General features: G+C 43.7%; 1 protein-coding gene across 2 annotated transcripts in view; it reads left to right on the top strand.

Annotated features, from left to right (window-relative positions):
* The first annotated feature begins 11,975 nt into the window (after nucleotides 1-11,975).
* Nucleotides 11,976-25,207, top strand: part of SETBP1 (SET binding protein 1) — a 376,613-nt gene continuing 363,381 nt past the window's right edge. The window contains exon 1 of one of the 2 annotated variants that reach the window (XM_023207631.3): nucleotides 11,976-12,466. The gene's annotated coding sequence lies outside the window, so the exon portion shown is untranslated. Of the gene's footprint in view, nucleotides 12,467-12,975; nucleotides 13,100-25,207 lie in introns of those variants that run through there. The other variant, XM_023207632.2, reaches the window with a different exon arrangement.

The raw sequence follows: 25,207 nt of genomic DNA, 5'->3' as shown, positions 1-25,207 counted from the left end.
AAAATACTTCATGCAGCTGTTTGTTTGTGAGGAGGTATCAATTGTTAGGGATGAGTTGTGGCATGGAGAAATCTATGGCAAGGAAAATCCCTAGAATCCCTAGTAGTAGTTAGTATCCAATAAATATTTTGAAATCACTGAAGCAGAGTGCTTCTTTCCCTCCTTCACTTAAAATCCCCTGGGCAAGATAGAACACTTGTATTTATACTAGAGATACAATATTTCTAATTTTTTTCCAAGCTAACAGATTTAGCTAACTGAAAACTAGACCTTGAGTAGAAGCTGCTGAGTAAACAAGTGAAACTGTTTTTACAATGTATGAGGACATTTTCAGCAGCATCTCTCATGCTGCCTCCTCGGTTCTCCTGCTGGTGTCTTCCCTCCCTCTTCACAATAGACAGACTGATTTCCACATAAATTTAAATCCCATTCCAGGTATCAAACAAATCTGATTTAAGGAAGAATTTTAAGTAATATTTTCATCTCCGTTTTAACCAATAGGGTGATACGAAGAAACCGGTCATCGTACAAGTCTTGTTGGAGCAGCCTAACATGACCTGGTGCTGAATATTTAATTTCCTGCCAGGATAGCCTGTTTCTGTACTGGTCATTGGACATGACTCACTGCCCTACAGTCGTTCCATCCTGACCACTAGGTCCCTCCACTGAAGTTTCAGAAACAGAGATACCTTCTTGGACATCCCCTCTGTGGATTTATAGAACTCCCCTTTTGCTTTAGTCTCTATTATGACCATAATTTCCCATTGGTCTGATTTGCCTTGTATCTCCATTGCCAGATGTAGGTCCCTGCCTTAGTCTTGCAATCTCCTTCCTTCTCCCAGGGCCATGAGCTCCAGAGGCTGGTGGCAGAGGGTTGCCACCCTAGATTTACTCTCACAGTGTCCTGTCTGCTTACTGGCACACCCACAACTTTATCTTTGACTCTTTATCTCCGTTGTGTCTAAACTTAGTGTCACTGGCGGAAGACTTGCCCTGCTTATCTCACTGATCCGTGACTTTCAGCTATGACTTTTACCCAAAGTCTGTCACACCTTCTTCGCAGACACAGAATTAAGTTCCAACCCTTTTCACACCTGCCCTGGTACAATTAATAAATATATAATCCTAAGAATAAATATATAAATCCTAAGATAAGAAATAGAATTGCCTTCTATCAGCCTTGTGTTTTATTATGCTAGAGAAAAGGTATAGTCACTACTTTCATCAAAGAGGCATTCTTATTTAAAGATTAACATACATAAACAAGTCACCATTTTATCTTATGCATGAAGGTTTAAGAAAATTAAATTTTGTTAACTTGTTCATTTTATTTTTCCTTTCTGTTCTCAAACTTGAGAATATTGGTTGGAGGTAATTGCATTATACATCACAATGCTGCAACCATATACAGGTTGCTGCAGTGGTGAAAGCATTAGATACAGATAGTAATAATATCTAAAAGTTGTTACATCACCATAAATAGATTATTATTATTATTATTATTATTATTATTATTATTATTATTGAGACAATATCTCACTCTGCCACCCAGACTGGAGTGCAGTGGCACAGTCACAACTTAGAGCAGCCTATACCTCCCAGGCTCAAGCAATCCTCTCACCCCACCCTCCCGATTAGCTAGGACCATAGGTGTGTACCACCATGCCTAGCTATTTAAAAAAAAAAAAAAAAAAATGTTTTATGGATATGGGGTCTCCCTGTATTGTCCAGGTTGGTCTTGAACTCCTGGGCTCAAATGATCCTGCTTCTTCAGCCTCCCAAAGTGCTGGGATTGTAAGAGTGATCCACAGCACCTAGCCCATAAACAGAATTTTAAATGACTTGAAAAAATGATACAAGAAATACATATAATCCAGGTGATGTGGAAACCACTCCCATTTGCTTGCCATCTTATGTGTTAGACGCTGTGCTCTAGTGTTTTATACACATCATCTCATTGTTTAGAGAGAAGGAATTGACTATGGAGAAGTTGAGGAATAAAATGAAAATGAACATACAAACATATAATTTAATTGATTGAAAAAATTTCAGACAGGGCTTGATGAACATTATTTTTAGATATAAGATTTTTTCCCCAGATTTAAATAATGGATGATACAGATTGATTAGAGACATATATTATGAGTATCCACAATATTGTCCACAAGGAAATGTATTCATTTGTAATACTATGGGAGATGTCGAAGTGTATATGACGTTGGTAAAATTGACTGGGAATCTGGATAAGCAAAGTTGTGAGTTAGTGCACTCAATCATCATTTTTTGAACTCAAAAGGATCTTCAATAAACTTCTCTGCTGACCTGAAACTAAGTGATTTAAGCAACTATCTGGATTAAAAGTATCTCCCAGGCTAGGATGGAATCTTACCTTTCATAGTATATTCCACAGTCCCTACCATTGTGTCCAGTGGCTTATAATACTAAGGATGGATATATCCTACATTTTTCACTATGAATATATGACATCATAATTATCAATTTTTCTTTGCCAAAATGTGCCAACTATTTTCAGAAATACTTCATACATATTTCATACTTATGGCTTATTTTTAACCTCAAAATATTGTTTCTTTTACTTTTACCCTGAAACGTTTTCTTACTTTCAATTATTACAAGATGAAAATTTAAGTAATTGGCTGAGAGACTATTGGTCTAAATGAAACATTAAACCCAATTTTGTTTTCTTTGGACCACCATTTACATGGAAAACGAACAATTGCAAAGTGTATGTCAAATGATTTTCTCAAAGAGAGTATGCCCAGATATCTCTGCTTTGAAGGCTCACTGAGATGGCCATTTGTGGAACCTCCTAGTTCCTAGTTCTCTTTTTCCTGGTGTGCGTTGGTCTGCAGAAAGTGTAACCAAGCCCTGGCATCTGAATACAATGGGAAGGACTCTGAAACTACAGTCCAATGTGCTAGTTTTAAATCTGACTTTATTACCTTCATGCTTATCTTTCTGGTTCTAAGTTTTTTCTCATCAAGAAAATGAATTATTTTGGTCCAAATGATCTCTAACAAACTGCCAGCTGTATAATTTGAAGTTTCAATGATTTTTTTAGTTTAGAAGGCTGAAATCAACAAGCCTATTCAATACATACTAAAGAGGTCATGTAACGAGCATCCAGGTATCTCGTTGCTGCTTTTTGGCAGGGCAAACGTCCAATAGAATGGCTATATGAAGTAATGGATAAGAGGGCGGGCTCTGGAGTCAAACTACGGGGCTTTAAATCCCAGTTCCAATAACTACTGGCTGTATAACTTTCCTCAATTTGTTTCAGCATCCCCAGCTGGTTCAGTTCCATGGATCTTGTGTTGAATCACTCGGAACTGGGGTTGAACCAAATGACATTTCCGAAGGTCTGTCTAGTGTCAAGATCCACAGTACTGTATTTGATAGGTGCACTGATGCAAATAACTATCAAGGAACAAAGAGTGACTCTGTGGATTTCAACTTCAGAGTTTGGAATGAACCCAATGTTCAGGAAGCAGAGCTCATATTAATGTTTTCCCATGGCCATCCTCCTACTATTAAAAAAACTGTCCTCTACCCAGATCTCTCTAATGCTCATATGATGCTCACCAAACTAAGAACCAACTCTATTTAGCAATAATAGGCTGACAATTTCACATGCTTCTAAAATACTCCATGGTAAAACTGAATGATCCAGATAGGACTAGCCAGGTCCCTTGCTACCTACGTCCTCTGCTTCTTTTCAGGGCAGTTCAAGTTGTCCATAAAAGCTTGTATCTTAACTGTGGCTTACTTGGATCTCTCTCTTCTTTCCATCTCTTAGCTTCATAGTATCATATGGATAGAGAACACTTTACAGGTCATCTCACCCAAGCGCTTTCCTGTAAGATAATCCTTTCTATCTGCTCACATTAGTCAATAGTAGATACAGTTCCATACCATGTCTTGTATATTTTTCTTACTGGTTTACATGTAGTCTTGTCTGACAAATTTGCAAGCTGCATGAGATAGGTATATTAGTCCATTTTCACACTGCTATGAAGAAATAGCCGAGACTGGGTAATTTATAAAGAAAAGAGGTTTAATTGACTCAGTGTTCCTCACTGCTGGGGAGGCCTCAGCAAACTTACAATAATCATGGCAGAAGGGGAAGCAAACACATCCTTCTTCACATGGCAGGAAAGAGAAGTGCAGAGCGAAGAGGGGGAAAGCCCCTTATAAAACCATCAGATCTCCTGAGAACTCACTATCCAAAGAACAGCATGGGGGAACTGCCCCTATAATCTAATCACCTCCCACATGGTCCCTCCTACAACACATGGGGATTATGGGAACTATTAATACAATTCAAGATGAGATTTGGGTGGGAGCACAGCCAAACTGTATCAGTAGGAAAGGGCTGTGTACGGAGGTCTCTTCTGCTACTAACAGCTAGAGCTGGCCTTGGGTATGAGGTTAAGAATAAGCAGTAATCTCTGTTCTTCAGATTCAAACACTGAGAGATGAAAGCAGTAGAATGACAGATTGGGTTCACATACATTGCATGAGTCTCTTTTTCAAGACTGAAAGTTAGGTGAAAAATATTTCATTATAGTTTTTGTATTTGTAGTACCAAGTTCAGGTCAAATATAGTAAGTTCTAATGAACGTTTATTGACAAATACATATGCTATGTATCTCCTGTACTCTCACAGCCCCTAGCATAACCTTGGCCACATAGGTGCTTTTCATACATTATTTCATTTAACTGCATTTAATCCTCATTAAAACTCTAAAGAGTTGGTTCTACCACTATAAGGTCATATTTTTCAAATGAAGAAGCTAAAACTCAGAGAGGTAGCTTGACTAGTTTTCCTCAGGGTAAGTCAAATTCAAACCTGTCTAACTTCAAATCCAAATTCTTCTCCTGTTACAAGATGACCTTGTATTGCAAGTATATAAATTAACTGAGAGTCTTTGATCTTCATTCTAAATTGACCTGGAGGACCAGCCCCATCTTAGACACATTCCCTGTAGTCCTACTGAAGAAGTGCTTGGGGCTACTGGGCCACGCAGGTACCATCTTCTTGGCCTCAGCCATGGGTACCAGGAATGTGCCTTGATGCACTGAAGGCAATCAGATATTTTCCTATGAGGAAGCTGTCTCCCATAAAAGATTGCCAAAACAGTTGGAGGTTATCAACAAGGGTTAGGAAAACCAAAGTCAGATGTAAGCTAAAGTTATATAGGAGCAAAACCAAGAATCTTGCAAAGAAAAATTGTCTCCAGATGGATAAAAGGAAACACAGGGAGGCAAGAGTCAATGTGACCCTGGAGAGGAAAAGAGAGGAGCTGCCTGGCAACTTCCCAATTCCCGTGAGGCCTGACTATACTTTCTATATCTGCCTTCCAGCAGGTTCACTTGTATCTTTTTAATAAATTCCCTTTTAAAGTAAACAAGCCATCTCTACAATGACCTTTCTGTGCATCCCTTTTTCTGTTACAGCCCATGTGGATGGGATTTTTAGGGAGAAAGAAGAACCTCCACAATTTCGTGGTATTCCTCTGAGATCTCCTTTTGGCTCCTATGCCATCCAGAGTGATATAAACATAAACTCTTTACAGCAGGGCTCCTAAGGCCCTGCTAGGAATTGGGAACATTTCAAATATTGCTTCATATTTGGAGCACTCTGAAGTCACAGTGACAAATTTACTGAAGAGCCAGAAAAAGAAAACCCAGAAGAATGCTCTTCCCCACCTTGGTGCCTTTCAAGTAGTGAAAGCTGGTCTCTTGGAGGATGCTCACAAGGATAAGTGTGCCAAGAAAGCTTCCTTTAGTGAATTTCTTGCAGCCAGGAAGGCAAAGGTTCCAAAACTAAAATCTAGTCATTGTTGGACCTGGGATTCCCTTCCTGGGACAATTACATCCTGCTCCTGCTTAACGCCTTGTTGCTTAGCAACCACAGTAGTATCAGGGGAAGGAACTGGAGAGATGAGTCTTTTCCAAAGTGGGGCTGGAGTGGAAGGAATCAGGAATGGAAATTACCTTCTCATTTCCTAGAGAGAAAAAAGATATGATATGGACCCCAGAGGTGGCAAAATAAGACTGCATCAGGAAGGAGTCATGCCCACATGATATTTTAATAATCAAAACTAGTATTTGAACAGAATTATTTAACTTTGTAATGTAACTGTACATCTGATATTTCCTGTGAGCCTCATAATCATTAATATCTTAGGTCAAGATTTTAAGTTCTCAGTTTATAGAGAACTGAGGTAGAGAGGTCTGAAATTGGCTCAGCTTCACCCAGACAGTTAATGGCAGAGCAGGACTACATTCCAAGACTCATTTTCTTTCTCTCCACAATATCTTTGGTTGATTCATTCATGCATTCATGAGGCAGGACTGACGTTCATGTCATATGCATAGATAGGCATGATGATCTTAAAATATTTGAATTTTAAAATAATTACTGCTCTAAACTCACCCCCATGCCTCTCATTCTGACAGTCTGTCTCTCCTGAACTCCACAGGATCATATAACAGAAAGGAAATCCCTTGACTGAGCAGAGCCATGGGTCAGCACCCATTCTATGGACTGATTCCATATCATGTTGGTTGTCAAATATTTTTGACATTCCACCAGCCCTTACCGGGCATATACTGGGCTCCAGGTACAATCTTATCCAGTGAAGATACAGAAGTACTACGGAAAGTCCTTGATCTCAAGGACTTTTAAAAATTTTTCCCTCAATCTGCAGTTGGGAGGAAATGAAAAAATAAAGACCCCAAATTTTTTCTGGAATACTTCTCAAGACAGGGAGCTCAATATTATTTAAGTAGTGATTTGTTCTCAATGTAGGTTCAATAAGAGTAGTTTTCATTATAGTGAGCTGAGGTCTGCCTCCTCATAACCTCAGCTGACCAGGGCTTGTTATCACCCACCCCCTCCACCCTCGAGCAGAGTCAAGTAATCTCTTTTGTATTTTCCCTGACGCTTTTCTTACATTTAAGAAAAGCTTTCACATCCCAATCTGACTGTTCCCAATATGCTCTCACTGTTCTTCTGGGACTCTCTTGTGACCTAGAATCAAAAATTGAGAAAATTGTAGGGCTGGTTTGGTCCTTAGAGGCTTTCAAATACTCCTCTTTTTTTCAGAAGTGGAATTGGCGGGGCAGAGAGATGAGGGGACTTATCAAATAAGTTTATAACTGAGTCTCCTTTATGGTCTGGTCTATGGCCTTTTTTATTGCAGCATAGAACATACTCTGAATTTCTACATTTCCAGAATGGCCCCTAAACTCCAAATGTGACTTATTCACTGTATAGTTCCTTGTGGCTATCACCTCCTTTGTTTAGGGACACCTATGCATGCTATGTTAGCTAAGAGGGTAGGAGCTTTGTAAGTATCCTGATCACACTGTGGGAGCATGTGCTTTCAATTGGATTCGTGATTCTCAACGCTTGTTACATATCAGAAGCACCTAGGGTTTTGTTAAAAGTACTGACATTGGGTCTACGCAAGACCAGTTAAATAAAGATGGATCCCAAGCATCAGTAATTCCTCCAGGTAATTTTGATTCATAATCAGTATTGAGAAGCACTATATTAGATATTACTAACCCATTTCCCAGAAAGGCGAGAATCAACACTGTAGAAGGTTACTGGCTCTGAGTATTTGATTACACTGCTTGATCTCAACTTCTTATAAAGGAAAAAAGGATGGGTTTGCCTCATTTCTTTTTACTTTTAGCTTCAGAGATATGAAAATGACATGACCTGGGCCGGGCATGGTGGTTCATGCCTGTAATCCCACCACTTTGGGAGGCCGAGGCAGGTGAATCATGAGGTGAAGAGATCGAGATCATCCTGGCTACCATGGTGAAACACCGTCTCTACTAAAAACACAAACTTTGGCAGAGCATGGTGGCGCACATCTCTAGTCCCAGCTACTCAGGAGGCTGAGGCAGGAGAATCGTTTGAACCCAGGAGGCGAAGGTTGCAGTGAGCTGGGATTGCGCCATTACACCATTGCCTGGTGCCTGAGCGAGACTCTGTCTCAAGAAAAACAAAAAGAAAGAAAATGACATGACTTCCTCTTGTGCTTTGAGGCAAACCTTGAGTTGTATTTATCCCTCTAGTCCTCAAACCCTGCTGCAAATGATCATTCTGCAGATCATTGGAGTACATCTGGCATAGGGCCTTGGACAAAAAGGAGTTATCATTATGGTAATTTTATAGGTTAGGCACATGGATGCCCAGAGCACAGAGCAATAGTCCAGTTGGCAGCAATTCAGATATTTGGTGATATCAGAGGAACAATTATTCTCAACTACATTTATTGACATTGTCCATGCAAGGCACAGCCTAGTCTTCATAAGTTTTAAATTTGGTTGGAAAACAGGTAATGGAAAAAAATATATGTGTGTGCAAAGGGGAAAATGAAAAGTGTGTATTAAATACACATAGAAAATAAATGTGCAGCAATTTTTAAGAAGACATGATTTCAGACCCCACTCTCCTCCCACCAATTCAGCATCTGTACTGCATGCACTTTGTAAGCCTCTCCTTTCTGACATTTTTGTGCATTAGTTGTAGTCAGAAGTTCGCATGCCAATCTTTCCCACTAGGTCATGAATTCTGTGAGGATGGGGACTATGTCTTGGTCACATTTATATCTCTAGTTGCTATCAAAGTATCTGGCACATCACCATGCTCCATAATTACTTGCTGAGTGCCCGCATGATTCAGATATTGGAGACTGTGTGGGACTAAGAGATGTATGTCCTGTGCATTCCCATCAAGTGCTCAGATGGCCTTTTGATTTTTTCAAGGGTTCCTGGGCCCTGGAAATGGGTATCTTAAGATTGTCCAACTCTATTTTCAGGCTAGATGAAATTCAGACTTTCTGTGTGTCAAGGTTTGTTTCTCAGATGATCACAAAGTGGTCGAATTGAGAAACAAGATGAGAAGAATTCCTGTGACATTCACCTAGGATTTGAACATAGGTCCTATTCTGTTAACAGATGTATAGTTCAGTGATGGGGTTTTCGTTTTTAGAAATCCTTTATTATTATATATGAAAATTTTAATATTTGTAATATATTGTTATATACTAAAAATATTAATATGTATAAAATATTTATTGTATCTGTTTCACATATGTATATGTATTTATATGTGTATATATTTATATGTGTGTATATATCTATATATCTCCAATCATGCTTCAATTAGCCATGGAGATGTGTACTGAGAAATACATTGGTAGGTGACATTGTGCAAACATCATGGAGTGCAGTTACACAAATCTAGATGATGTAGGCTACTGCACACCCAGGCTATATGGGGTAGCCTATTGCTTCTAGGCTGCAAACCTGTACAGAATATTACTGTACTAAATAACGTGGGCAAATGTAACACAGTTGTAAGTATTTGTGTATCTAAACATAGAAAAGGTATAGCAAAAATGAAGTATTATATTATATGGGACCACAGTCATATATGTTATCTGTTGTTCACTGAAACATTATTATGGGTCCGTGACTGTACTCCCCCAACCCCACACACATAGGCATACATATTTTTTCATATATATGTAAGAGAGTGAGAATATCCCTCCTTTCCTTTCTCGCCTCTCCCCTCTCATGATTCAAAGATGGGCTACATATATTGGATAAGACGTCAAGGAACATGGCATCTATTCCTGGCTTTGAATTAACTTAGTGGCTTGGGGTAGTGCATCGTTTCCCCAGTTTTAAAAAGATGGGATTCTAATACATGATCTCACAGGTAAACTTCTACTGCATTATAATTCTACAGACTTATCATCGATTGTAGTGAATTTTAATAAGGTATGTGCTTTTCTTAGCTATTCTTCTAATCCACACACCACCACAGGAAGGAAGACCCTGTAAATATGCCTAGGTTATAGAAGGGAAAGGACGAGGGCAATAGGCTTTAGTTCTGTTTTGGATGACATCAGACAGTCATATGCTTGTGGACAAACCTTTCTGATTTCTGGGGCTACTTTCTCCACTGGAAAAATGTGGGGAATAGGTCACATGCTATCTTAGTTCTCTATCTTTGGTATAGGATTTCAGAAATCCGGGTGTACAAGCAAATGAGAAAGGTCATTTGATTACAGAGAATAGTTGTTTGATATTGTATTCTGTGCCTTGATCTCTACTTCTATCATCAGCTCATATGGCCTGCTATTTTTTTTTTCTAATTAAGCATTATTTTCCCAGCAATAACAATGACGCAGTAATAAAGCCTAGTAGAAGACCTATTGAAACATGGCTCCACGGGAAGTCTTGCAGTGACAGAGGAAAAGTTTGCGGCCAGTCACAACATTCCTCTGAATAAAAGAGGACAGAGCACTTGGATCAGTAAAAGGGTGAACTATCCGTTCTTAGTCAGACTGAACCTGCATCCAGACAGGAAACGGGATGGGATTGGGGCTGGAAGGGGTTCACCCTTCAGTTCACAGTCTCTTTCACTACACTTCACTGCAGCTTTCCTATGAAAAACTTGACGAAGAAGTTCTGTGAAGGAATTCAAACCAGCAGCCAATGCAAGGAGGCAGCCACTGACGGCCTCAGTGAGGGAATGCCCCCGACTCACCTCCAAATCATTCCTCAGTCCAAACAGCCCAAAACTCTCATGAAGAACGTGAAAGGATTCCTCTCAAAATCCGAGTTCTCAGTCAACTTTACTTCAAGGTCTTTAAACGGAACCATTTGCAGACCTTCCCGAATCCGTATCTATCCTACATTGTTTTATTATGTAGACATGTCTCTGAAGGGTTCCATTCCTCGGTTTCCCTGGAAAGACCCCCTTTGTAGGCCAAACACAAACACTCAGAGATTAAAAATGCCACCACATTTTGTAAGAACTGAAGACATTCCACTTTGTTCATTCCCACCACCCTGAAGACAACTGCATGCCAGTGTGCGTTTGCCGTCTCTCCGGGTCCTTCCCTTCATCAAGTGTCCAATTCTCGTGAATAACGAGAAAATGCACGAGATCTGAATGCATACAAGTCGCTTAACAACAACAAAACAAACAAACAAACAAAAAACCCAAAAAAAACCCTGAAAGTGAAATGTAATTACCAGGTTAAAAAAAAAATGCGCCCAGTTTCGAGAGCCTATCACAGCTCACGTCTGGGCGCGCAGGCCCCCCCCCCCCCCCCCGACACTGCTCCTGTTGTGTCAGATAGTGGCAGTGTTGAGCCCAGGAATACGCGCCTAGCCCGCGGCGGTCCCCGCGGCCGCTCAGTCTTCGCGGCGGACTCCGGCGCGCAGAAGCCAGTGGGCCGCAAGGGCGCCGGGGAGCGGGAGGGGCGCTGGGGGCGGCGAGGGGTCCCGGATGCCCGTCCACGAACTGTTTTCCTTTTCCCCGGGCAAGAGACCAGCTCCCTTCAATTGACAGAAATTCACTGGGGCAGGGGGGCGGGTGGGGGAGAGGTCGCTCGCGGCTCGCTACTGGCTGCGCCTCCCCCGGCTCCGGTCTGGGAAGCGGCCCTGGGCCCTTCGGGCGAGCAGCTTGGGCGCCGGCGCCCCCTGCGAGGAAGATCGCGGGGTGACGGTCGGTACCCGCTCCGCTGGGCCGCGCTGCCGCTCCGATCCTTCTCCCTTCGGCCCCCGCGCCTTCCCCCTTCCTTTCACTAGGAGTCCGGGACTCGGAGAGGGCGCGGGAGGCAGGCACACGGGCCCGACCCCAGTCCAGCGCTCGCCGGGGACGCGGGCGGGCGGGCGGCGACGGGACGCGGCGGGGGCGCGGGGCGGGCGCGGTCATGGAGCGGCGGCGGCGGCGGCGGCAACACTAGCGACCGCGGGCGGACAAGCGGGCGGGCCGGGCCGCCGGGCGGCGCGGACCGAACTGCACAGCTCAGCAAAAGCGCCCTCGCCCTCCGCGCGCCGCCTCCTGCGAGCCCAAACCCAGCAACATTTTTAACGCTCCAACCCATCCTTTGAAGAAAAGCAAAAAAAAAAAAAAAAAAAAGCAAAAAAAAAAAAAAAGCATTGATCGGAGAGACGGGGATATATATATATATATATAAATTTTTTTTTGGCTCCTGCTAAAATTAGCAGGGCTCGCCGCGCGCCTGTGTGCGAGTGTGTGCGAGTGTGTGTGCGTGCGGGCGTGTGTGTGTGTGTGAATGTGATTACTCCAGGACTCCTCGGGCTCCGGAGACGCCATTTTCCCCCTTGATATCTCTCTCCATAAATCGGTGGCGCGGCGGAGGCGGCCGAGTCGGGCGGGAAGCGCGGGGCCGGCCGGGGCGCCCGCCGCTCGCCGCCGCCTCCGCGCGCCCGGGGGCCCCGGCGCCCACCGAGCTAGGGCGGCCAGCCCGCGGCTCGCCGTTTGACAGATGCTCATCGCCATGGAGTTGCCGCAGCAGCACCTTTGGGGGCTCGGGCGAGCGACCGGAGCCGGGATCTGAGCGAGCGCCGGGCCAGCGGAGCCGGAGCCGCCGGGACATGGGTGAGCACGCGCGGCGACCTTGGCCCGGGAGCCCGGGCGCCCAGCCTCCCTCTGCGCCGCGGGCCCCCGCACGCCCGGAACCGGGGGCGACGTGTGTGCCCTGCATGCAAAAGTTCACGTCGCCTTGCTGGGTCTTTGACTTTGCACCCGGCGTGAAGGGGGAGACCGGGCCGAGGGGGCGGGATGCCGGTCCGGGCGAGGTTGCAGGAGATGGGCGCGATTCCGGCGGGCCGGCGGGTGGGCGGCGATGCTGGCTCAATTGGAGTGGCTCGTTGGTGGCGGCGATGGTGGAAGCTTTGGGCTGGAGGGCTGGGAGCTTATTGAGTTTCGCCTAATCTGATCTCCCCCCCTCTCCGCCCCCCGCCTTTTGCACCCTCCCTCGGTCCTGCCGCCGGCTGGCGGGGCTGGCGGGTTTGGCGTTGGTGGAGTGGACTCGGGAGGGGGAGGGGGTAAGGAAAGGGGTGGGAAGGCAGGATTTTTTTTTTTTTTTTCTCTCTTTGTAACTTGCAGGTTAAGTGGAGCTAGAGAGCTACATTGTAACCTAGTTGGATTTTTTTGGGGGGGGAATGTATCAGAATCTAACGTGTCGTTAATAGAAAGAAGAACAGGCAAGAAGTGGTCCAGCCGGCGAAGGTTGGTGTGTGCTTGTGTTGTGGCTGTGTGTTAGTCTTTTTCTTAAAAATCTTAATCAATGGATTTGAGTCTCTTTCTTATGCTCTCTGGTTTTGGGACTCTGAAAAGATAGGAATTCCCTTAAAAGCAGACGAATGCCGTTTTGAAAGCACGCATTGTGTGCGTTTCTAGAGGAGCCGTGGGCTTGGGAATGAACGGCAGGCTTCCCCGTTCGGTGGTTTCCAGTGGGAAATCACTCCGGAAAGGGAACCCTTCGGTATCGATTTATTGTTTTTGTCTTCCAAACCATTTTCTCTTTGACCGAAATACTGTCTGAGAAGTTCCGCAGGGACAAAGTCAGGTAAACTGGACCGGGCAGATCTTTAGCAAGATGGTGATAACGGGGATGCTGTTTTCAGTGTCTGTTTGTGATGGAAGCATTGTTGGGTAATAGCAATTTCTGATCGGTAGAGCATGCTGGTTCTAAAAAAATAAGTTAACTGCCGAAATACTGTCTTCCAGCCCCCCTCCCCTGCACAGTACAGCACCTATTCCCCCCGCCCCCCATCCAGACCGCTTACTACAAGTCTGAAATCGGATCCAACTGGAAATATTTTCATTGGAGATTGAAAGTTGTGCAATTGGAAATAGATGAGGCTAGAGGTATTGGGAGTGTGGAAAGGGAGTTCTTATTGCCCCCTGATGCTGCATTTATTCTTTATGTGTGTCTGTGTTGGATTCTCAGGGTGTGTATCTGTCTAAAAGGACTGTTGTGGGAAGGATTTCCGATTCGTTTCCGTTTCAAATAAACTGTCCTGATAATCTCACCGTTGACATCTAACGCTAAAAGGGCAATTTGTGTGTCTCTTTATCCCTGCAGAAACTCTCCTCCAAAAGGGCAGTTTATTCTGGAATTCTACAGCAGATACCTTTCCCTTCCAGCCCCTACACTCCCCCCACCTCCTGCCAACTATCCACACCTTTCCCCTTAAAGTTTAGTTGGAGTCCACTGGCATTGCTTGTTTTTCTCTTCTTTTTCCTTCTTTTTCTGTTCATTCCTTCACTCTTCATCCTGTTTTTCTTCTTTTTCTGTAGATTTAGACTAAAAACTAATTTCTTGAAGTCTCTGTATTGTCACCAAAACTATCTGCCAATTTGGCACCATCTCTTACCTTCCTTTAGTAAATAGGTATATCTCCTGTGCCCCATCCAAATTCATCTTCATGTGCAAAGCATGTAAGTGTGTGTTGTGGGAGAAAGGGGATGGGGTAGAGCAGAGGTATTTGGAGAGGACGGGCGGTGTTGTGTGCAGGCCACATCTGCAACACTGGACCAGACCTGGGCATTCCTGGGACAGTTTCCTTTGCACACCCCAGCTGGGATGGGAAGGCGGAGCAACCAGCCAGGGGCGTGTGAGGGAGGAGAAAGTTTGTAGCACTTTTAAGATGTAGCTAGTTTACAATCCCAGGTTACTCCCTCCCCTTTTTCATGATTTCTGTGGCTTCTACCATCCTTAACCCTGAGGGAGGCATGAGCTCTTTTGCTCTGATGTGCGATTCCCAGGTTTCAGAGCGAAGGTGAGGTGCTGTTTTCCCCTGTGCTTAGTCTCATTGCCTGTTTCCAGAAAAGGGTATTAAGACAGAGTGTTTGGGGGAAAGTCGGAAGAGGAAGAAGAAATCAAGTGTGGTTAAACAGAGTATTTGCAAACTGCAGGGAATGTAGCCCCAAAAGATATGGAGACCAGGTACCCAGAGTGTTGCTTGGCCCAAGATCTCTCCTCCCCCATTAAGGTGACAAAACCAAAACCAAAACAAACTATTGGTCTTGGGAAGTTGAGTTGGTGTTAGACCTGGGCTGTGGGAGTTGCTAGCCACTACAGTAACCTGAGCTGAGCTGGGGGAGGAGGTGGTGAGCGAATGCGCCTTCGGGAGCCAGAGGAGGGAAAGGGACTCGTCTCTCTTAGCTGGGAAAATAGATGTGTCTCTGGAATAAACAAACTGGAGGTGGGGGAGGGGATGGCTTGCAGCGAACATAAGGTGGAGTGTCTGAGAGGCAGAAGTGTCGGTTAAGAAGGGGTTCTAGCTTGGGGGAAAATATCAACTACCTTATATGTTCATGAGAGGGCTAGGCAAGTGAAGGGCTGTAATTTGATCTTTTGTATGTTAACATCAGAATGTTACATAGGAAGGCTCTGCTGGCAGGCCCAGTTCTGGACATCACACAGGGGAACTTAGAGGTATCTTTAAGTTAACCACATGCCCTGCTGCCATAAGGGCTTCTGGTCATGGACTTGCCTTACTCAGAGTGAGCTACTTTGTAAATCACCTGATCTAAATGAGGGTTGGGGAAAAAGGAAAACAGTGCTTGGGAGTGTCTTAGGATTTAGTTGAAAATGGTGAGTGGGGAGATGCAGGAGGCAAGATTTTGCTGAAGAAGAAATAAATAGGTAGGTACTTTCCCCTGGATTCCCTGTTCCATTTCTCCTGTTAACTTTGAATTCCTCTATGGGATGAATCGATACTTATCTGGCACAAAAGTGTACCTCTGGGAGAGGAGAGTTCTCTCAATGTGGTCATTATTTTTAGCTGTACTTCAATCTCTGCTCCAAAGCTTCTATATAGTATGCAAAAGGAAGCAGATGAGAAATAGCTAGCTGGATAGGGCATCCTTTCTGGGTTCCTGTGGAGACACTGAAACTTGGCTGGGCCTGGACCTCCCAGAATGCCAGTTTTTTTCCTTGGAGACTTGAAGTTTAAATTGAAACCAGAAAGCTATTGAAGGCAGATCCAGCCAATGAAACCCTGTTTTCTCTGATGCTCAGGAATGGGAAATAAATAACTTTTTGCTGATGGCATTTCAAGTTGCTTCAATTTTGCTTCTGCCAGAAGAATGGGGTAAATTATTATGAACACATTAGTATTGTAAGGAGGAGTTGCAGTGCTTTAAAAATGAGATGGTGTTATTGAGTTTGTTCAGGCATTCAGTGTATGGGAGAGTCCTATCAGAGGCTGGTAGTGGGAGCACAGGAGGCTGCCCTGGAGAGTTAGCAGCACTGGGCTGAGGAAAGGAAGCCTCACAGAGGTCTTGATGCACATCATTTTATCTGGTCCTGGGGTTCCTGTGAAGGGAGCAAAACAATCCAATTCCATTCCTATCCTGTGGCATGTGTCGAAACCTAGTGAGTTCCCCAAAATGTTTTAGGCCAGGAATAAGGAGTGCTACCATCATGCCTATTGCCGTAAGTTTGGGCTTCTTTTAGAGTGGTTTTTAAAGGCAACCCTGGTGTTTTACAAACTCTTCATAAAGTTGCACATACTTTGGCCTGCCATATACCTGAGAAGTACAGGAAAGAAAACACACCAGGATGTCCACAGACACAATTCATGAATGCAGAAAGATGATGCCAATCTGTATTTTTGCTTAGCTCTGAGTTTTCATTTTTCCATTTTACTGAACTTTCTATTAGATTTTGATGCCCCCCTGAGATACATCATGTCGGGGCTGCAGAAGGTTTTGGGGGACTGTGATCATAGATGACTGAGTCGAAGCTTCTGGTCCTTACTGTTCTGATTTAGAAGTTTTGTAGGTTCAGTCTGGAACAGCTCTTTTTTTAGAGGGTTTTTTTCCCCCCCATTAGAGGGTACCATCTAAGGTTGAGGAACCATTAATTAATGAATGAATTAATTTTTGTGACAGAGTCTATCTCTTGTTACTCAGGCTAGAGTGTAGTGGCGTGATCTTGGCTCACTGCAGCCTCTGCCTCCTGGGTTCAAGCGATTCTCCTGCCTCAACCTACCAAGTAGCTGGGATTACAGGCATCCACCACCACACCTGGCTAATTTTTGTATTTTTAGTAGAGACGGGGTTTCACCATGTTGGCCAGGCTGCTCTTGAACTCCTGACGTCAGGTAATACACCTGCCTTGGCCTCCCAAAGTGCTGGGATTACAGGCGTGGGCCACTGTGCCTGGCTGAGGAACTATTATTTTTTTTAATGGCCCTTAGCTTAGAAACCAGCAGTTGACTTCCTACCCTGTTCACAGCAAATGATACCAGGTAAAGAATGTGAGCAGCCCTGAAGTCCACAGAGTCCTCTGGGAGGTAGCCGCCACCCCCTCCCAGGAGCCCATGATGGTTAATGATCAGCAGACCCGGGTAAAACAATTGTAGTAGGCAAAACCAGCTGAGCTGACCCTCAGGTAGGCAGAGGCTCTGCCACTCCAAGTGCTGAGGAGGAATAGGGGATGAATGGTGAGCAGATAAGAGTTTTAGAACTTTGTCAACTTGGAAAAATGCTTCTCTGATCCAACTTATCTTTTCCCACCAAAAATACCCCCTTTCATATGCATGGCATTTTGTTCTTTTCAAAAATATCTTTATATGGCTTCCGCCCCCTTGATTCTCCTAAGGAGGAAGGCCAGATAAGCATTTTATCTCCGTTCAGAGAATGAGGCAACTGATACACTGGGTTGCCTGAAATGACACAAGTTGGTGGCCAATCTGGGGCCAGACGGCTGTGGCAAAGTGTGTAGAGCCTCACATCTGAAGTGACAAGATCCGCTTTGGATCGTGTCCCCGTACTTCCCAGTTAAATGACCCCCATCAAGTCAGTTAACCTCTCTGAGCCTCCGTAACCTAATCAGTAAAATAACGATAAAGATGCTTACCCTGCCTACTTCATGGGGGTTACGAGGATTAAATAATACCAGCTAATTTCTGTAATTGAACTCTGGGAGGATTTTCATGCTGCCTCCTGGAAACTGGTGCCTGGGATTATTGTTGCCATAGCCCAGTAATTAATAACCCCTTGGAATGATCAGAAATGCTCACAAGGGCTCCTGGTGTTCTAATAATTCAACCGATGTCCATATAACTGTATATGTTGAATTATTAGATGCCTACTATGCCATGTGCTTTTTGAGACTCAAAGTCTCAGGTAATATCCAGTTGGACTCAAAGATGTCCCAGTATTTGGGAAATGCTCTTTGAGTTAAGGATCAGCAAGAGAAAAGGAAAAAGATGTGCAAACACATGAGGAGGGGAGGCGAGGTGGAGAGAATGAGGGGGAGGTTTTCCATCAGGAAACTGCAATACTTAAGCAGTGGCACTCAGGACAGAATTTCTAGCCTCTCTAAAGAAAAGAACTAATAGCAGGGTTGCCGCTGTCCCAGCAAATCCAGTAAGTTCTCCAGAATCAAGATAGTTCTTCACAGCCCATTTGTTCCCTGACTCTTCTGTGTCCCTCCTTTTACCCTTTCTCATGAGAGCTGGTTTGCCCTGTCTGGCAGCCAGCAGCAGGCACTTTGCAGTGTTCTCGATTGAACCCCGATTTTATGCAATATGCCCGAGGCTCTGTTGTCAGACTGGTTTCTTCACTGACTCTGGACATTCTGAACATCTTCCTGCCTCCACACCTCAGCTGTCTCTGTGTTGTCACCTCCAGGTGGAAAGTGCCCTGACTGGTCCCTTATAACCAGAGTCTTGACCTCTTAGGCCAACTAGTTGCACCCAGCCTCCTCCCTGGGGGCTAACTAGTTCTTTCCTCCCAGCTCTCAGCTCCTCATCCCAAGTTCCCAGAGCAAGGCACCCAGCTTATGCTGCCTTGCTGTTTGTTGTCACTTACACCCCCAAGCTCTGAGCCCTTAAAGAAGGGGACAGGTTTTCCTACACAGCCCTGAACCTTATTTATGAATGATTTTTTTGTTTCCTGAATGAATCACAGCATTTATGAAGAGATAGAATATTGAAAGTCAATGTTGTTTAAGGTGTATTAATGCTCTGCATTATGAAGCAACACAGTATGGACAGTGTGAATAGTAACTACTTTCAGCCAATGATAATGGCTTTTTATATTTTTGGCTGCCTTTCAGGGGCAATCAACCCAAAGTTTCTCCCTCAAAGTTTAAGAGTTAAGCATATTTTACCACATGTGCATCCTTTCAGTCACCGATTCACTGATTTAGTCATCAAATATTTATTAATAATAATAGTGCCTACCAGAGTCTCACTGTGACTCTGACACACATAGCTCTTGACTTTCTCTGAAAATTCCAATTTTTTGTCCATCTTGCTCATGTTGGCACTTAACCATACAGTCATCTTTGTTGCTTAAGTCCAAGTGCTTTTCTGCTCTTCAGCGATGGTATGAGTCTGGCCACAGTGGAAAACAGAGAAGGCTGAGGAGGCTGGGTGCAACTGGTTGGCCTAAGAGGTCAAGAAGTCTGAGGCAGAAAGCAGCCTGGGCTCACACCTATTAGCATATGATGTGGGACAAGCTACATTGCCTTTCTACTGTTGTACAGTAAAAAAGTTTGGATTGGTATAGAGTGTCCCTTCTAAAATTCTGTGATTCTATAGCTAGAGGTGTCCTAGGAATGTTAAGGATTTCTTAAAGGTCAGAGCTCCTCAAACCCCTTTAAAGACACCCTCAACAACTGTCCAAACCAATCCCACCGAGGATTTATGCACTTTGCTAAATGTTTGATGGGCTGAAAGAGTTACAGAAAGGGAAGGTGGTGCACTGGGGTAAGTAGAATTGGGGTGAGCACTCATTAGAACACTGGAGTCAGTCTTGGAGGACCGGGAAGGGGAGAGGAGGCAATGGTGAGCTGAATGTGAGAACATACCACTAAAAGTAATGTGGAAGGAAGAAAGGGATTACATTATCCACATCTCTTTTGAACTGGTTCTCATTGGTAAAATAACTGACTCGAATCAAGGGAGACGGAACAGATGAAGACAGTTTCTAGGAAGTCCAGAATATATTCTGTAGTTGGGCTTTGCTGCTGCTTCCTGTCAGGTGGCGTCTGGAAACGCTGCTATGGATACTTTACTCATGTCATGGATCTAGGGGGCTGGATGTCATTTCTCCACGTAGATTCTAAAGAGCATGAAGTCTCGGGCCATTCCTGGGTTCCTGGGATGTCCTCTCCCTCCCCACAGTACCTGGTCTGCCCTGCCACATTGCAGCCTGTGTTCAATAATAGCTAATAGGTTGCTTTGTGTGCATTTTGAGTTCAGATACAGTGACCTGCAGTCTGCAAAACCAGAGCCTTCTTTGATTTGGGTTGGAGTAGGATCAAGGAAATTGGGCTTTGGCCTAAGGTACTGTAAAAGTTCTGTGGGATTGATGAAGTACCTGGGAGCATACTGGTTGGATATTTAGGAAGAGGAAGCCTTTTCAAGCCACTGAAATGCTACAGTTGCTTTTACCCCAGGATCTAGTAAAGGATTAGGGATGAAAAAGGAGCTTGTAATATTGTTAGCCAAATTTAGTAAAAAGCAATTTCTTCAATATTCCCTTTATCTGCCAATGATTTTCAGTTCTGTCAGTAGAAAGGAGCTTCTTGGTGTTTGAATTTGTGGCTTGGAGAATGGTTGAGATGGAGAAGCTGAATTTGATGGAACCAACATAGTAGCTCATCAGAAGCAATGGGGGCACCAATATGCTTGTAGCAGAATAGTGAAATCTGTGTGGCAGGTCCCGTACAGTTGCTGGTGTCTCTTTCTGTGACCTATTGTTATCTGAGCAATGAGACCTTTGATTTTTTTTTTCTTTTTTTGTTCTTTTTGTTTTTTTGAGACTGAGTCATGCACTGTCATGATCTCTGCTCACTGCAACCTCCACCTCCTGGGTTCAAGCGATTCCCCTGCCTTAGCCTCCCAAGTATGGGATTACAGGTGCGCGCCACCATGCCCAGCTGATTTTTTGTATTTGTTGTAGAGACAGGGTTTCACCATGTTGGTCTGGCTGATCTCGAACTCCTGACCTCGTGATCCGCCTGCCTCGGCCTCCCAAAGTGCTGGGATTACAGGCGTGAGCCACCATGCCTGGTGAAGACCTTTGATTTTTAAAAAAGTATTGATTAATAGTAGTGACTAAAAGGGATGATTTGATGTGAAACTCTGTGAACCTTTCTACTCATTACCCTTTAGAGCTCTATTGCAATTGGTGTTTTGATGCACAAATATTTATTAAAATATCAGCATTGCAGATTGTGTGAGCCATTGTGCCTGGTATACTTGGTTGGGAAAGACCTGCTATGAGATGTGGCTTTTGTCCTGGCAGAGTGGGCAGTGTATCTGCAGATACGTGCTTTGCTGAAATGGAAAGTATTCTTCTGCAGCCAAAGTAGGAGCATGATCCAAAATGGAATTTTGCTATTTGTGTGATCAGGCTTAAGGTATAGTCAGGGAAGATTTCAGAATATGCATTTAGGATTTGATGGAAGATGTAGAACAAGGAGACATTCTTGGTGGGTAGAATAGCTTTGGCATAGGGGCAGCAGGGGGACAGAGTTCAAATGTGATTTGAGAATTGCCTCAAGGAAACACATACTAATTTTGAACATGTACTGCATCTCGCAGAAGCAGCACAGCCCTGAAGATGGCTGATATTGAGGGGCAGACACCCCTACAGCAGACACCTTTATGGTCTGAGGTCTTCTGTCCACAAAGAGAAGGATAAAACCCAGGGCCCTCTATTTTGGACTCAATATACCTGTTATAATTCAAACTAATCAAGTTTCCAACTCTCTGATTTAGCAAAAATTGGTTTGTTCATTGACATTATTATTGATTGTGACCAGACTCTGATACATGCTGTGGGGATCCCAAGAGATAGAGTGAAAGATACTCTACGAGCTCATGAAAACCAGGTGAGGAGGAGCAGCAGTCAGCCCTTACGCCTAAATGCTGAATTGTAGTGGGAGCCCGAGGGAGTTAGTATCTCCAAGGGTTAGTCAGATCAGAGAAAGCTTCCAGGAGTAGGTGGAACTTGAGCTGAGTCATCGACAATGGAATAGTCTTGGGTAGGTATGGAGCACCAGGGAAGATCATCCACTTGGGAATGTAGAGGGAGAAAGGAGAACAGTTCAGCATAGGGCTCTGTGGAGTGTAAGGCAGCAAGACAGATGGGATGGTGTCCTGTGAGAAACAGGCCAAGGATTCATCTCCCCTAAGCTGAAATTGGGAGGCATGCCCACAGCTTTCCAAGTGCAGGAAGAGCAGTCTTGGGGAGCAGGTGGGTGTGCCTGTCGGAGACTTCCACACATACCACACATGAAAGAATGCTGACAGCTGACTGCCTCCCGCTGCTAGGTCCTGTCCGCTACCAACTCCTCAGCCTGGGGTTCAAAAGAGGTATCTTTAGAATAAGAAATGAAACGATATATAAGCATTTGGAATGGGGATGGGCCACTCTGGGGAACATAAAACTCTATGATACTGGTACTTATTTCCAAGTGTTTAATGTATAATTGGAGAAGGAAATATAGAAGATTCAGTAACAAGGCAATGTTTAATGACAGTACCAGATAGCTAGAGGAGGTATATCACAGAGAAAGGGAAGTGGAGCTAGTATTTGTTTAGTTCTCTGGTATGCTTAGCATCTCCTTTGCAGCAGAAGCACAAACATATTATGTGCCAGATTATGCTTTATGTTGAAATGACGATGAACAAAGCAATGGCTGAATCAGATGACTGAGAAGTCAAGGAATTTGAATTAAAACTGAACAGGTAGTGAGGTGAAAGTTAGAAAGCTTTGAAAGACTTTATTAATATGTTAGATTGTTCAGTTTATCCTCATTGCCTCCAAGTATGTCTACCATTTGCATTCTCAATTTGCAAATGGTGTGGTGGAGGACCAGAGTTTTCAGGGACCAGTAATACCGAGTATTTGAAGACTGGTGGCTCTATGGTTAAAATAACATTTGGAGTCAGATACCACTTCTCCTGTGATTTCAACAAATCCCTCAACTTTAATTTTCTTATCTGTAAAATGGATATGTCTCTGGGTTAAAATCAGAGAATAAATCATGGTTAAATAGTATAATAAACTTAAATCAGATGAAAAATGTAAATAAACTTAGAGAATACCTGATGTATGTTAACAATTCAGATTATTTTCTTTACCATGTGAATCTCTCCATCCTGTGTGGACAGGAAATATTTTGGTCACAGTTACTTCTTTCAAATCTACTATATTTAACCTATTTTGGCATTGTGCTGCACATATTATTTACCTTTTTTTTTCCTGCAAGATTCTGTGAAGAGCATTAGGAAAGGCAGATGAGAAAACTGATGCCTAAGAGAGTTTAAGTGACGTGGCAATTCAGATGGCACACTGGTTTTAGAACTCATATATGTAGAAGCAACTAACAACTTTTGGTCAAAAGTTGGCATCACTTTGTGTTTTAGATACCTCATGATGTCAAAGTAAGAGGCTTTGTAATCATATATACCTCGATTTGATTGTGAATCTGGCACAGAAGGTGTGTGCTCTTGAGTAAATCATTAACCTTTCTGGACCTTAATTTCCAGGTCTGTAAAATGAGGACAAGATCTTCTGCATCACAGTGCTGTTGTGTGAATTAAATTGACAATGACTGTAAAGAGCTCAGCACAAGTTAGTGGTAATGTTTAACCACCCCCCTCCCCACCCTTTCACTACAGAACACTTTTCCTTGACTGCACAGAGGAACACAGGCACAAGTAAGTCATCAAAGCCAGAGCTCAACCTGCAAACTTGATTGGCCCAGGCAGGACTGTAGAGATTTTTCCCCAGGGAGCAAAGACACAAGGGTCATGCTGTTGTGTTGTGTTATTGGTTCCCAGAGGAGACACTGTTTTTTGCAGCTAGAGCTGAAACTGTTGTTTAATGGATAGTATGTTAGACCTCAGGTCTCAGAAGTTTAATCTCCTTTCCTTATCATAGAGATCCCTGAATACAGTGAACAATAGCATATGCTTAGTTTTGTCTTAGGCTCAGCCAGTCCAGCCAGAGTCAGTAGAATCTGAAAAAGAGGTGAAAGGTACCAGCCCTGGCTTTCAAGGGCTTCTGGTTGAGGAGACAAGGCTCAGTACCTGGGAATGTCAGAGCTGGAAGGGGCCACAGAGCTGAACTCTTGTTCTCTGATCCCAATTCTACATATAATGATGGGAAGACTTAGGGAGAAAAAGGAACTTGCCCAAGGCCACCAGCTCTAAATGGTGGAGGAGGGATTGGAATGTGGAATTCCTGACTGTACCCAGTGTTATTTCCTCCATGAGACAAACTGGAAACAAGAGAAGAGCAATAATCAAACAACAGCTAAATGATCAGGTTAGCAGATACAAAGGAAACTAGTTGTCTGTGCTTCTCACTGTGTAGGAAGATGGAGGAGGTTGGTCTTCAACTCCTGTCCCTCAGGGCTTGACTTGGAGTCTTAGAAGAGAGGGCAGCACTTAGCCAAATGCTGGAGTGGTGACTGACTATAGAAGTAAATCAAATGTAACAAAAAAATTTGCACACTTACTAAGGTGATCCCAGTATGTTCTTTCATAATTATTATCTCATTTAATCTTTAATTACTTCTTGAAACAACCCTTCAGGTAGAATTATTACCCCATTTCCAAATGAGACTTGAAAAGATTAAAAATGTTTCCTAAGAACACAATTACTAAGTGGGAAAGAGAGGCTAAGAAATCTAAACTTATGACATCAAATCAGAACTGCTTCCATTCTTCTTTTTAAGGAGAAACATGTCTTGAACATTTACTGTTGGATGGTTACTCCCAGTGTTCTCTATGCTTCGAACTGTGCAGAGACGCATTTAAAATATAGCCCTGTCCTCATGGAGCTTATGGTCTAGTGGGAGAGATAGACAGGTAAATAAAATGCTGAAACGGAGCTTGCCAAATGCTTTGTGATAGCAGAATGACCAGGGAAGTGAGAGAAAGACCGTGTGTTTGTGTCTGTCTGTCTGTGTGTATGTCTGTGCACATGTGTATGCAGGAAGAGGTAGAAAAGGAGGGTCCAGCCAGTCTCCGTGAAGGAGGTGAAACGTGACCCAATTCTTGCAGGATAACAAGAGTTAACCATGTAGAGAAAAGAGAAAGGACCAGCCAACCAGAGGACCTATCAGGGAATCATATACAGTAATGCCCATCAGTGGGACTTGGGAGATCTGCAGCTTATGAGATGCTGCTAGAGCATGTGGTATGTGAAGTACTCTGGAAATGCTGCTTGGAAGAGGTAAAATGTGATCAGGAACATACCACACAAGTGCAGAGTATAAAAACACCACTAAGCAGGAGCTTTGTCCTTTGCTGTAGACAGTTGATGTATCTGCAGGGTCAGAGAACCGTGGTG

Source organism: Piliocolobus tephrosceles, chromosome 18 (genome assembly GCF_002776525.5).
Source record: "Piliocolobus tephrosceles isolate RC106 chromosome 18, ASM277652v3, whole genome shotgun sequence".
NCBI classification, from domain to species: Eukaryota; Metazoa; Chordata; class Mammalia; order Primates; family Cercopithecidae; genus Piliocolobus; species Piliocolobus tephrosceles.
The sequence above is the reverse complement of the archived record's forward strand: the minus strand, read 5'-3'. Positions and strand labels throughout refer to the sequence as shown.